Source organism: Triturus cristatus, chromosome 5_1 (assembly GCF_964204655.1).
Source record: "Triturus cristatus chromosome 5_1, aTriCri1.1, whole genome shotgun sequence".
Classification (NCBI taxonomy): domain Eukaryota; kingdom Metazoa; phylum Chordata; class Amphibia; order Caudata; family Salamandridae; genus Triturus; species Triturus cristatus.
In genome coordinates, this window is record NC_140587.1 from 580,719,677 (window position 1) to 580,734,894 (window position 15,218).

The window sequence follows — 15,218 nt, forward strand, 5'->3', positions numbered from 1 at the left end:
CAAATGGCTGTATTTGTGGTTTACAGTCCTACCGGCTGTTGAAGGAGGGGAGATCTGAAAGCAGCCACTGGGGTTAATAATATTCACAATTGTTGAGTTGCTGGCCTCTCGTGCGTGCTAAGTCCCCCCGGCAATATATTAAAGCTCACTCCGACACAGCATGAATAGTGCTTTACTGACCACGAGGCAAACCCCATCAGGCTTATTTATTAACTTGGCGGTGACGTCTCCACAGCAACCATCATTGTTAACAATGGCCCAGTAAACATCCCTGCATGCAAGTGCTTCAATGCCCCACATCGGGATAGTAGGCAGTATATAAATCCTGCAATACAGTACCACCATGAGTATCAACAGGAGAATATTAAGCACAAATATTGTTTTTTGACATGGGTTGATCCCTTAAAGAAGGGGTCTGCATGGTTGGGCTGCCCACTGATTTTGATCGAGTTAATTTTATACTTAGGTCCGAGTGATGTGCAAAAAAATAATTTTTTTATTTATTTTATTAGGTCTGGGACCGTGTGACTTTTTGCCGTGTCCTTCACTTTTACGTTTTCCAACCTAGCATAGCCAATAGGTCTCCCCTTTGGGACCTTATAGGTGTTTAGTTATCCAGTACAATAGCCTTGGTGAAACAACATCAAGTGTTGCATGGCTAAACACTTATAAGGTCCCAAAGGCGAGACCTATTGGCTATGCCAATGCTTGTTCTCCTTAGGTTCAAGTCCCTCCACTATCCGTGATGTTACTAAAGCAAAAGGGGTAGTATTGGAGGGTGGGGTGGAAGGGTGAGTGGACACTTAGGGGGAGCAGGAGGGATTGGACTTGACAGCCTCAACCTCGTATGCACTCGAGCAGTGAATATTTAGGCTCAAATGAGCCTTTGAATCTTTCATGATGACCCACCCTGACTGTATAAACAGTCAAATTCCACCCTCTCAGGAGCTATGTGATGGATTGACAATTTTCTTTCAAGAGAAAATTAACAAGATCGTGGAAGGTCTGAAACATGTGACCCCACCCGGTTCTTCGGACCGGGACAAGGGAGAAACATCAAAGACCAACTTTGACAAGGATAATAACCTCAGTTCATTTATCCCCAAGCCCACCTTGGATGAATTTGCGATGCCCTTGGAAGAGGAGTTTGTTCGAGTGGCTCTAGGAATCTCTACAGGGTCAACATTGGATCCCATCCCTCACAAAATATTGAAAGAACTAGGATCAGAGATCTTTCCTATCCTACGCCAGCTGTGTGGACAGTCTCTCAGTAGCGGAGTGGTGCCACCCGGCTGGAAGCAGGCAATTATAACACCGCTCTTGAAAAAACCCACACTGGACCCAGGTTGCCATAAGAACTATAGGCCAATCTCTCTATTACCATACCCAGTTAAAATTGTGGAATGCTTGGTAAGCAGGTCATTCTCCCCTTTTTTGGAGACAAATAATAAATTGGAAGATAAGCAACTCGGGATTAGGCCTGGCCACGGAACAGAGACAGCCTTGGTGACCGTCTTGGATAATATTCGAATGCGGGCGGACAGGGGTCAATCGGCAACTTTAATATTGCTAGACCTGTCCGCCGCATTCAATACGGTCAATCATACCACTCTTCTTACAAGGCTGAAAACTCTGTGAGTGACAGGTGTGGCACTGAGCTGGATGCGCTCTTATCTATCTGATAGATGGCAGGCAGTAGTGCTCCCCCCGTATCAATCGGAATTTTTCACAATCAAACATGGGGTACCTCAGGGGTCCTCAATCAGCCCCATACTGTTTAACGCATATATGCGGCCACTTTTGGATATCATTAAATCTCACAATATCAGCGTGGTCAATTATGCCGATGACACCCAGCTTATGGTGTCTCTGGACGGCGACCATGCGGATTCTCAGAAAAGTTTTCATGCGTGCATGCTAGAAATGGTGAATTGGCTGAGGGACAACTCGCTGCAATTTAACAGCAAGAAAACAGAGATTCTGCACTGCAAGATGGGTAGTGTCCCTTTAGGATTACCAGCTGACTTCTGGCCCTTACCTACAGAAGTCCCTCTGGTACCAGTGAGCATAGTACGCAATCTGGGGGTCAGTTTCAATGAGAAGCTGAATTTGGAATCCCATGTTAACAAACTGGTGGGAGGTTGTTACACTCTTAACCGGGGACTCCGGAAAGTGCTACCATTACTGCCAGCCCAGGCAAGAATTATGGTAGTAAGGAGAATTATAGTCGCCTGGATTACTGCAACGCCCTGCTCTTGGGAGTCTCTGGGATATCTAATTGCTAGGCTTCAGAGTATTCAGGCGGCAGCAGCAAAGCTTGCTCTGACTCGGGCATGCCGCACCTCGACAACCCAAGAGTTGGCAGACCTGCACTGGCTTCCGGTGATTCAAAGGATTTTGTTCAAATCCTTATGTATAGTGTTTAAGGCACTTCATGGACAGGGACCCAAACTGCTTCAAGGTAGATTCAAATGGTATGAACCTGTATGCAATCTTCGCTCGTCAACTGCTAATCTCATTAGGATTCCCAGGATAAAGAAAGCAACTCTGGGGGGAAGAGCATTCGGCGTGGCAGCTGCTCGCCTTTGGAACCGTCTTCCTCTGGAAATTAGGAGAATACAGGATCTAATAACGTTCCGCAAGAAAGTCAAGACGTGGCTCTTCCCCAAAGCACGATCCTCTGGCCTAGGTCCGTAACTTCTCATATCAATCTCCTTTCCCAATGTCACAGTGTCAGGATGCCCGTAGGGTTACAGTGCGCTCTATAAATGTTAAAAATAAATAAATAAATATTAATACAAAGGCAAGGTTTATGAAGCCATACTATATGATCTTAAACTCTTTCTGTATGCTCTTTCTTCTGACATCCTGACAAAAATATTTGGAAGCACTCATCACCAGCAGACTAGACTATGGAAACGCTCTCTACGCCGGCATGAACAAGTCCCTACTCCGAAAACTCCAGACGAAACAGAACACCGCCGCCAGACTTGTCCTCGGCATACACCGGCACGAACACATCCGCCAACACTTACGAAGACTCCACTGGCTCCCTGTGGAGAAAAGGATCACCTGTAAAATCCTCACCCACGCCTACAAATGCCTACACAACACTGGACCCAAATACCTCAATGACAGAATCAACTTCCACGTACCCAAAAGAAACCTCCGATCTTCCAACCTCGCACTGACCGAAACCCAACGCATCCGCAGAGCCAGAGCAGGAGGAAGATCCTTCTCCCACACAGCGGCCAAAACCTGGATCGAGCTCCAGGTAGACATCGGACTCGCACCCTCCCTGAACACCTTCAGGAAGGCCCTCAAAACATGGCTCTTTGGCTAACGGACCTGCGAATGCCCCCCGCGCCCCTCAGCGCCTTGAGACCCTCACAGGTGAGTAGCGCGCTTTAACAACCCCTGATTGATTGATTGAAGCATGGAAGCCTCATCAAAGAGTATTTCGACAAGGGAAGATATGGATACTACCATGATTCAAAAATCTCTTTGGGGAGGAGAGAAAAGGATGCAAAAGCATTGAAACATTTCTGCTGCCCAGTCACTGAAAATGTCATTCTCTTTAGAGTTGGTCTCTAGGAATATATATGCTGACCTGTTTATATGGTAAGCTTACATCTTCGCCTGTCATCTTTCTTGTACTGTTAGGTCATATGCCCACCATTCACGAATGAAAGAGACATGCCTATTAGTTAACTGAAGCAGAAAACATTTCAGGCGTAAAGAGTACAGTTCTTTCATCTGAAGGATACACTTTTGTGACACTATTGTCAACAACTGCTCTTAAGTACTGGGTGAGCTTTAGAGGAGTAATTATGAATTGGCAAAGTTTACCAGGATGTTCAGTTCACAAAGAAAAACAGGATGGCCTCTGCAAATCATGAGGCATCCACTGACATAAGAGGGCTTTGATCAACTAATCACCCAGGTAAAGGCAGACAAATATCATTTGATTTTTGCAGACAAGTTTCGACCCTCACCAAGCACACTTAGAATACTTGAGGTGGGTTATTTTAAGTCAAAGAGCAGAACTCAGTACCAATAACCTTGCCTGAATATCTCAGCTTCTTGACCACTGGCATGTAAAGATGTGTTCTGTAAAAACTAGACGCACATCCCTACATTTTTTATATATTTGTTTTACTGGTTATGAAAAATAACATCATCTAGTCAAAATTGACAGTGCCCTGTCTTTCCAACCTCAAATTCAGGCTCTGGTGGGCTCCTGTTTTGGGCTGCTATGCTATTTGACAAAATGTTTACCTCTCTTATCTGTTCAAACCAAGAAAATGGTGATCCAGGCTTTGATTACTTCCAGACTAGACTATGGAAATGCACCTTACTGGGGTCTTCCTAAATATCTTCTTAGTCAACTGCAAGTGGTCCAGAATGCAGCACCTAGAACAATCCTTAACCTTGCTCCAAGAACCCACATGACCTGCACTTGAAAGCCCTTCACTGGCTCCCTATTAAAAAGAGGATTCTTTTTAAGACAATGACCTAGCTCATAAAGCCCTTCATGAAAAAAAAAGTGTACCTGAGGAGGAGAATTTGTGAGTACACCCCTCCCAGGGATTTATGGTCAACTCATGGCTATTTAGTAAGATTCCCTAAAGTATGCCGGGCTAGAACCGGAGAAAGATCCTTTTCCTACCTAGACTCGTTGGCCTGGAACAAGCTACCCCTGGAACTTCATTCCATTCCTGAGCTACCTGTCTTCTGGAAGAAGCTAAAAACCTGGCTCTTTCAACAGGCTAGATAGGACGATCAACACTGGTCGGCAGGCAACCCTACCCGGCAACCCTACTCTCTAGCACCAGAGCACTCTCTGGTGTGTGCGTGTGCTTTACAAATGCCTATTCATTCATTCATTCATTCATCTACACATTCCATAATAACAATCAAACCACCCCCAGCCCCCCTTCTAGTGAGTAGGCACTCAGTTGTCCTGTCCAGTCAACTGCATATCGCCTGTATAACATTTATTGTTAATGTCTCTTCACCACGTACCTCCTACAATGAATATTTCATACTGCATTAGTGTACTGTGCAAGTTTCATTACTTGTCCTTATTATCACTCCCTGCATTGTTCCCATTGCATTCAGCCTATTCTTGCTCAACTGCCACTAGATCCCATTCTAACGTGCCTCCCTGATTCTATGTCAGGAACATAGGCTCAGAATATGCTATACTTTCTTCACGTTATTTTTCACAGCAGCCATGTTTAAAGTATTAACAAACCACATTTCCCAGAAACCACCGGGAAATTGGGAAAAACAAAGAACAGACAACATAGTCCAGTCAGTCCCATCCACCAGTCAGGAGCCAGGATCCTCCATATAGTCCCATGTCCCTGTCCTGGAAATCCTCTTTCTTCGCTGCTTGCAGCCAAGCTAAGTAAACATTTTTCTCTTTACTCTTACGCAATGCACTATTATTGATTTCATGCACTGTATGGGTGTGTGAGTGGGGCGTCGCAGTACCGCCTTGCGAGCCTACACGACAGTAATATTATTCCCTGGTATTGCAGAGTGTGGTGTGGCTCTCCGGACAGTAGATGGCACTATTGCAGTGCGCTTTCTCTATGGTTCGGTGCGCGTAATTTGGGAATTTTCTCTCAGGATTCAGAATCACGCATCGCTTACCTGTGCCTCTGCTGACCATGGAGAGTGACGCTCGGGATTTGTGAAGGTCTGTACAGGCTGTGAAGCCTGTGTTTATATTTAGACGCCCTGTACAGAGCCAGGGTAGGTTTGCTTGTTGATATACATCCCTTGGGATCTGTATTGTGTTGGCAGGTCTCCCTGCATTGAAGAGACATGCTCCCAGGTGGTGTTATTACCTTTAAGTAGTTGTATTTCCCAGGGAGGTTAGTGTCCTCGGGGCTTAGACCACTACTAGCTGGTGGCTCTGCTCAGTATGGTCCCCAGGATTTAAATCCGCTGCGCCCTAACACCGCTTGTAGGCTCTCCCCCATCTTTCTTTTCCAAGGCACTGATTATTACACCATAGGAGTGATGGAGCAAGGACTCGTAGTATGAGACTTGCTAGGAAGCAATTTTCTCATTTAACTCCCTAATATGTTATCAATTATGTATTGTGTAAAACTAATGCGCATCACATAAAAACGAGGGTTAGAGAGCTTGCATATGTGTTTACTAACGATAAACATTAGAACAAACTAATAAAACCGCTTTAACAGGGAAATCTTTACTGCGCATGCGTCAACTGCATCTACGTAATCTGACGTACTAACGCTTGGAGGGAAATTCTTGAGCATGAGCCGAAGGCACTAAAATGGAGTCTTAAAGACTCGCGTGCACGGTACCTGCTTAGCTGAATAGAAAACGCGTTATTTTACTAAAGCTAATGCGGGGAAAGTATTAATAAATAAAGGGGAATAGAGCAGAGATGGGTGGTATACAGTGAAACCATTTATTTTTTAAAGTAACATCTGTCTTTCTGACTTTATCACTAGTGTGCATTTGGGCCTCTTGTGTATGTCCGAAGTGAGCTGAGTCATGTGGGTTTTGCGCATGGCAACGGAAAGACAGGCTGGAAGGATGACGTGTGGGTCGAGAAGAGGACAAGGACACAGTCTGCCTGAAGCCTGAGTACTGGCAGTGAAAACCCTAAATGAATGAGACTACGTGTTCAAGTTAAACATTTGTTGCAGATGTAATGTGAATGCAGGGGGGGGGAATAAAATATGAATAAAAATTAAGGGGATGGGTTCGTTAACAATGGCCTAACTGAAAAGAGTGATATATGTAAGCATGGTGGGATGATCATCCCCCCTTGCCTGTCCAATTAGATTTCGTATTTTTACGATATTGCAACTTTAGTGGGTGGAACTTTAAGGACGAAAGGTATAAGTGAGGTAGTTTTAGTTAGTTAATTAGCAGAGCTCGGGATGCTGAGGCGCAGATGCTGTGAGACAGAGGTGTTGTCAGAGTAGCAAGAGATGCTGATAAAGATCCTGAATGCAGAACCCTCTATCCTAACATAATTGGGTTAGAAAGAAGATCGCAGAAGAATCTCGAGGAGGAAGAGAGTGTCAGAGAGGGGTGCGGCGCGACCGTCGGTATTAGAGAGGTAATCTATCCTGTCCTGAAGTCTTTGTCTCCTGAACTATCCCGGGGGACCCTTACCAACCCTCTGGCCAGGGCGTTGGTCTTCACATCATCCTTGGTAAATATAATTTCATGCATTTGCAGATGTTCTTTTCTCTCTGTCCTCTCCTTTTTGAGCATAAGTCATTGCAAGTCTGCAAGTTTGAAGTCTGTGTAGATGATTTGAATAATTGAATCTTCCCTCCTATGAGTGATGGTGACTGCCCTGTATTTCTGAAGTGGTTCACATGCAAATAATTTAGATAAAGACTTAAACTTACCCGAGTCTGTGGTTATTTACTTCAAATTATAGAGAAGTATTAGAATTATGTTCATTATCACCATCAATTAGTTCAACTAATAGTCCATCAACCAGAGGAAAGAACTTTTCGATCACTGAAAGGTTAGTTAGGAATGGTGAATAACTAATCTTGATTTTGTGATCACCCTCACAAACTTTGACTCCAGCGGTTTACTTAATTGTGTGTGTTTATGGGCCCAGGTGAGTATATGGTAGTGGAGTATCTGTTGTTGGTACGCCGCTGGATCAGGAGCACTTCTACTGCGTGTACTGGTGAGTGTGGCACCCTATTCATCCTACTGCTAAGAGCATCTCCGATCAAGGGGATAAGCAGTGGGACGAGGATCCCCTGGCCCTGTTACCCTGGGATGATTAATTTTATGACACAGTAGCCGCGGCCATTTACAGAGCAGTGGAGGAGGCAAGGCTCACCATGGAGCAGCGCCTGGTGCAACAAATGGTGCCCTCAGAACCCAGCTGTCGCGGCTCCCAACCCCCCGGCTACTGCTCCGCCGCTAGATGATTAGCCTGTGGCAGCCAAACGCCCACTGGAAGACAGGGTGGATCACGATGCCTTTGCACGTCTGTGTGAGCCGTTTCTAGCGCAGAACCAGTCTATCACGGTGCCGTCCAACGCCGCTCCCCTGCCCAAGGCATCTCTACCTTTGTTTTTGGCTGATAAGCCCGAGGATGATGCTCAGGGGGACACGGATGATGAACCCAACCTCTCCAGGCCATGGCGCCCTTCCCCTATGCCCACCTTCAATGAAGGTGACAAATTGTTGCAAGTAGAATCAGGAGCCCGATGGGGAAGGAGGCCCATAATCGTCTCAGGACAGAATGTCCTCATCCCTCTATGGATGGCAAGGTAGTGCAAACCCTGGAGTTGGACCCCAGGATAGCCACCTTTTTAGCCAAATTTATCAAGGAGCCCAAGAAGGGGATAGACAGATCCTGGAGGGCATGCCAGGACAAGCTCTTGGACACCCTTGCCCCATGACTATAATCCAGACAAACTATTGACTTCCTAGATATCAGCATCAAGACTGCAGAAGACCACCTCTATACCACCCTCTACAGAAAACCAGCTGAACGCAATACACTTTTGAGGTTCACCAGCCATCACACACGAGGCCTCAGAGACAATTTACCATTCGGTCAATTTCTGCGTATACGGAGGAATTGCTCATTGAAGGAGGATTTCTTCAAAGAATCTGAGAACTTAATCCTACGCCTCATAGATCGTGGATACCCAAAAAGACTTGTCAAAAAAGCAAGAAAAAGAGCGTGGTATAACAACAGAGAAACACTATTGACACCCAAGGAACGTCCCAACGAGACCAACAGAATGATCTGTGTGACTACGTTTTGTACCAAAAGCAATTAGATAAAGAAAATAGTGAATGGACATTGGGGTTTGATTTCAGATATCATGGAAACCCAAGACCCACCAATGCATGCCTTTAAGAAAGCCAAAAACGTCAGAGATCATGTAGTTCGTTCACTCCTGGACATGCCCCCGGAACAAACCATCCAAAGGATGTGGAACTTACCCGCAGTAGTGGGTCACTACAAATGCACCAAATGCAAAGCTTGCAAAATAACCATGGAAACCAAGACCTTCATCTATAAACAACACACCATTGAATTGAAAACACACACCAATTGCAATTCCAATGATGTGATCTATGCAATCCAATGGCCATGTAACCAACTATACATCGGCCAAACCAAACAAAAAGTGAAGACGCGGATCCTACAACATTGTAGTAGAATCAGATGCAACACGACAGGGGCACCATTAGTTGAAGACTTCAGAAACCTGACACATACAGCTGAATCCATGAGGTGGGTGGTACTTGAGAAAGTATCACTAGGACATTGGGGGGGTGATCTGAGACCCATCCTAAACCTAAGGGAATGTTAATGGATGCATTTGCTGGACACTGTGAACAATGGACTCAATGAATTAGATGGTACTAACTCACAAATGGCTGGTCTATCCACCTAATAGGTCCTTGAGATTTTTGGCACTATGCCCCTTGAAACACTAACATGAACTTTATTGCACAATATGTACCTTGCCAACCTCCCACATCAGGTTTCTCTATGTGACATTACAGATGTGACGATACAGCCACACATCTCTTAGAAGTCCAGGCCCTCTCTGTGTATTCTAGCATGACCAATGTATTAATGTGTATATGTATCTCGATGATTTTTTTCTACAATGGCCTTGAAAATGAAAACGCTACCACTGCATACAAGTTATCTGCATTTTATACACAATTGCTTTCTGAGGAGTCATCGTTGTATATGTATCTCGATGATTTTTTTCTACAGTGGGCTTGTAAATGAAAACGCTACCACTGCATGCGAGTTATCTGCATTTTATACACACTTGCTTTCTGAGGAGTCATCGTTGCATCTGTACATGCCGATCGAGTTAATACCGTTTTGTATGTAAACATCACGTTGGTTATGTGTCTCGCTCTGTTACAATAAGTGCATATATGAATGTACTATATAAGATACACACTAGTTTGAATATGTACATATCTTGTGTCTTTTATATACAAACTAATTTGACACCGATACTGTTACTTCGATTACAGCATTTTGCTATTAGTGCCGAGGTTTACAAACACATCCCTTTACAACCTGTATATCATTAGGCATTTTATCTGGGCCCTTCTTCCTTTTTTAACCAGGGACACTTGCCCCCACACTATGTGGACTATACGCTAGCCAGGCCTCACATCTCTTTTTATACCAACCCTCAGACATGAAGCACTGATGAGCTTCGACATCGGCCCATTATACACACTAGGAACACACTGATTGGTTAATGTCAGACGAGCCCCTTGACAGCATCCCGCTGCTGCACGCGCGCCACGTCAGCATGACTCCTTAAGCATGCATCTTGACAGCCGCTACCAGTTCAGAGCCCACTGAGGAAGTAAGTGCACATACGATGCTCTGCCCACAGTGTTGACTTAGATTTTGACAAATGTGGGTTATGCGATACCAGTTGACCGGACCACACCGTAGGCCCCCGCGTTTAATGTTTAATGTTAGTATTTGTTTGCGGCCTGGTCGCGTCTATTTTATATGTATTTTCCCTAACCGCTTAGCGTCTTCAAGTGGTTCGGCAGACAGCACACGTTTTTTTAAGCATCCCGTGCCACTCCACCTGCACTTGATTAATATCTTCCGTTTGACCGGCACCTACCCATTCATCACAGCGTTGTCTCTCGAGTCTAATCGATTTCAACACGTTTCAGGTTATATATACATGGACCGAACCACACCGTAGGCTCGCGCGCTTAATGCTAGTGTTTGTTTGCGGCCTACTTGATTAGTATCCTACGTTTGCACAGCACCTACCCATTCAACACAGCGATGTCTCTAGAATCTTATTGATTTCAACGCGTTTCAGGCTATATATACATGGAAGAGACCCATTTAGAGTTTTCTTACCGACGCTTGGATAAGACACCTTCGGGGCACGCAATGCCTGGTAGTGACCATGATGTTGTCATCCCTTGGGGGATCCTTCTCCCTTATTTTACCTACAGTTTACTCTGATAATTAATCTAGCATAACAGCCCCAGTAAACATTGACGCTTTCTCTTCCGTCATCCACTGCATGATGTCGTCTAGGCGTGGGGCTCTTTCGCAGTATTAACTATCTATGCATCAATAATTTCTTACATTTTAGATACCTGACCCTCACCCGCTTTGACGCTAGCATTTCTTATCTTCCTCCGTGTTCTAGATTCGTAGTGGATTAAATCCCGTGCTGCGTGAGACTCAACCCCAGCATGCTCCCCTCTGAAGTAAGTGCGAGACTGCACGTCCCCTTTCGTTCTATTTAATGACACGTTCTGGGAACATTGACCACACTGTCTTTTGTCTTTTCCCTTTTGACTCTAGCTACGTCCCTGCATATGAGCAACTCGCCTCTTTGAACATACAGCACAGTCATATTGCTGTTTTCTTGAAGTAGGTATCAGTTACCTTACCCATTACTTCAGCGCTAACCCCGCCACTAGCTGCCCCTCTCTCACACACACTATTCTAGAGTATTCACAGGTGCTCGATATGACCTTGTCCTGATGAAGACCCCACCATGAGGACTAACTCACCCTCTGTTACAGGGGTCGAAACGTAGACTGCTCTACTTCTACACAGACTCTAAAGACAAAATTGTGAAATACGCATGTACATTAGAGCTATGTGTTTATCCAGGAACTATTGACCAATGTTAGGCCGGAAAGGTCGCATACTATGTACAAATGATGTATATATGTCACAACACCCTTTCCTTGTCCTCCTCTCACTCATCCGCCACTCCCTACCCATTCTCTTTCTCTGTCACTCACTAAGAGCACTGTATTTTTATATCACAACATATTGAAGCAACTGCGTTGCCAAAATAAGTAATGCTTTTACTTTGAATCGCATTCTAAAATACCTGTTTGAAGACAGTATTAAACTTGATTAAGGCAGCCATAAATCACACAATGTGGATTGCGCTTTTGTAACTATATTTGTTGTTTCTTTCCAGGTAATTGCTACTACGACCATCTATATACTGTACTATAATCCTGGATATGACAGAAAATGCCTAAGCTTCAGGTAACCTTATTTCCCCGGATACTCTCTCTAGTTGGGCTCAGCGTACACCGAGCAGAGATGCTCCTTTTTCATCAAGGTTGATCTCAGGTTGAGGGATTTGGCTGATTCCCAAGGGGGACTGTTTTGGGGAGCCCTTTATTAACAAGCTCGGAAAATTTGAAAATACTTTTACATAATTAGATAAGTCCCAGTCCTCTATTAGGCGGGTGTTCTCCTCCCGGGTTTTCGGTGGAGGTTGGGTCCGCTCGACCGGCCAGTCCTTCCAAAATGTCAGAGGGCAAGGCTGCAGGCACGGTCAGTTCCAGGATCAAACCCGCTATGGAAATTTCTACCCAACCTGCGGCAGGTGGTCAAGAGGCTGAGATTTCAGAGGGGCAGACGCGATCTCAAATTCCGTTAACTGTCTCTTCTTCTTCCCTCTTCACTTAAGGAGGTCGGCTGGCAAATGTTCGACACATTTGGGGGATGCTTACGAGCAATGCTCGAGTCTTACAGACTATTTAAGGGTTCCACATAGAGTTCTGCGGACACCCATGTCAGGAGACACATTCCAGGCCTATTCCGTTTTCAAGGCACGAAGCAGACTTGGTGGACGCATAGGTTACCTCACTCGTGGAGAAAGGAGCTATTTGTCTTCCCTCCCCACACCCACACCCACAGGGTTTCGTCAGCAATATGTTCTTAGTCGACAAAGCAGACAGGGGTCAGCGTCTTATTGTCAAATGAATTACATATTGCTCATGTTTTTCAAAGCATCTTCTTCTCTTCCAGGCCCTTTGGAGTTCCTCTCCGACAGCACCCTCGATAGAAACAAAGAAACAGGTAAGTGTCTGCCCTTGTTTTGTGGAAAATGGTGGCTAGTTGTGCTACTACTTGGGGAGGGTGCACGTTAGCAAATCAAATTAGCCAATAAACAAAAAATAATTGGGCAGCCCCAAAACAACTACTAAACTGTTTATTGCCCTTATGTCCTTTTCATTATACAAAAGGGATTAATAATATTATTCTCTTCCTTTTTTTAGGTCTCGCTGAGCCCAGCGCATGCGCTGGCTCGGATAGACATTTTGTATGTGAGTTTTCAAAGTGCTGCTGGCTGGCCTAGCGCTTGCATTCAGGCGACCGTGCACGCGCGAACCGCTAGCCTTCAGCAGCACTTTGAAAACTCGTGCGTCATCGCGATCACTTTCGCTTCCAGAGCGATCGCGATGACGCACGCTTTCAATGCTTGTTTATTTAATCTTACTAGGAAAATAGTAACACTTGTCAAGACCTGTATAATAGGAATTAATTGTGAAAATATATTGCAATAGAGTTTGATTCTTCTGTGCGCTGGAAACAAGAGAGCATGAAGTCACAGATCCGATTTTCTGCGAAAATACACAGGGCAAGTCAAAACAAGAAGGTGGGGATTTCCTTGAAGTTCTGCACACCATGTTTTATTTGCCACATAATCATGCCTACAGACTCTTCAGCTGCCCTGTTGTCAAGCCACGCGCTCGGCAATGACGTCATGAAAATGACCCGGGAGAGGTCCTACCGCGCCGTTCTTTGTTTCCACAGACAACGGAGGTGTATCAAGGAAGCAGTTTCCAATTTCACAAGCACAGAAGCCCGCCGTGTACAAAGGGTAACCCCGGCAGCTACACGCTTTGTTTTTCAGCTGTGGCAGAGCCATGAAATTCACAAATGGCAGTGACTAATGACCAGCCCTAGACTCAATATCCCTTTACAAGAATCCTGCGTAAGTGAAACGTGCTCAAGCTCTGGCTTCACCCACCCCTGGCCTCTTCCCGCCCAGCGTGGGTCACAGACACCCACCAACCCTTTGTCACGATTGGTATTTATTTCTTTTTACATTTCTATTGTATATCCCTTTTTATGGTTCTCGTATTGGTAGGCATCCATTTTTATGACAAAAATAAGATACAACTAGTAAATTCCCACATGTATTTCATTTACGAATGTATGTTCACCATTCAGTGTCTGGGAAGTCAACGTGCTAAGAACCGAAATAACATATGCACCTAAAAACATTAATATTGTGTTGCAATTAGCGCCGGGACACCCTTGGGGCAGATGTTAGCGCTTTACAAATCAGCGTATTCATTCATTCATTCATTCGTTCAATCATTCAATCATTCAAAGGCACCTGAAGCTACTTTAGATTCACTACAACACATTTCGTTAAACTTTTCATTCTGTCTTTGCCCGTAGTTCTTGCCAGCCATGACTGCCAGCTTGAGACACTCAAAAGAAGACAACATTTCCGCTTTTTCCGATTTCAAAAATAATTTGGAAACAGATTGCCTGGGTAGACAAGCATTTGCAATGCAATAGGTCTCGCATTTACGCAAGTTTGAGCTATTGATATTGCAAATGACAATGCCTTTTATTTTTGTTTTCGTTTTTAAAACATAAATAAAAGGCATTGTCATTTGGAATGTCAATAGCTCAAACTCGCATAAATGCGAGACCTATTGCATTGCAAATGCTTGTCTTTCTTTGTTTTAATCTTTTACTCTGATCCTCCTCTTTTTATTCTCTTGTATTTCCTCTCCTTGACTTTGCCTTTAATTTCTTTTTCCTTTCTTGCTTTCCCCCTTCCTTCCTTCCCTTGGTACTCCCTTCATACGTTATTACTAATTGTGGCTTTTAACAAATAAACAGGCATGCACCTGACGGAGCCACGCCCCTCCTGGGACGCGGCTGTAGTCCGTTGTCCACCGGCGGGAAGGAGACTCCTTCACGGCGTGGGCTCCCCACTCTTCCTTGGACGATTTGGGCTCCCGATGTGCCGTTTCTCCACACTCGCCTTCCCAGGTGACGCTCTCAGTTTCTCCGTCTGTTCTGCGCTCTCCTGCATTTCGTTGCTGGTCTCCTTCTTCTTCTCTCAATGACCGGCACGACCCATTGTCTCCCTTTTGTTCGGAGTCGGACGTGCCGGTGTGGCCCCTCCCTTTTGCCTGACTTACGGGCAAGGCAAGGAAGAAAGGGCTAAATAAAAAGGCCATCTTTCGAGGGGCCATGCACATGCCCCCGCCGTACGTTCTAAGTTTTTCAGAAAGGCGTTGAGATTGTCACCAGGTAATAATTTCTGTAAAGTCACCATCGGGGCATTAGGTGGGATTGCTTTATAGTTCACTATTCC

The 15,218-nt window shown here is 45.0% G+C and overlaps 1 protein-coding gene and 1 long non-coding RNA gene across 3 annotated transcripts in view; one reads left to right on the forward strand and one right to left on the reverse strand.

Moving 5' to 3' along the window:
* The window catches only part of MCMDC2 (minichromosome maintenance domain containing 2), a 1,176,074-nt gene that overhangs the window by 1,080,945 nt on the left and 79,911 nt on the right, over nucleotides 1-15,218 (reverse strand). The gene's annotated exons all lie outside the window — the stretch shown is intronic.
* The window catches only part of LOC146831224 (uncharacterized), a 146,102-nt gene that overhangs the window by 119,376 nt on the left and 11,508 nt on the right, over nucleotides 1-15,218 (forward strand). Inside the window, exons 3-4 of the long non-coding RNA XR_014961252.1 lie at nucleotides 12,000-12,070; nucleotides 12,842-12,892. This is a non-coding gene — a long non-coding RNA (uncharacterized LOC146831224). The remainder of the gene's footprint in view (nucleotides 1-11,999; nucleotides 12,071-12,841; nucleotides 12,893-15,218) is intronic.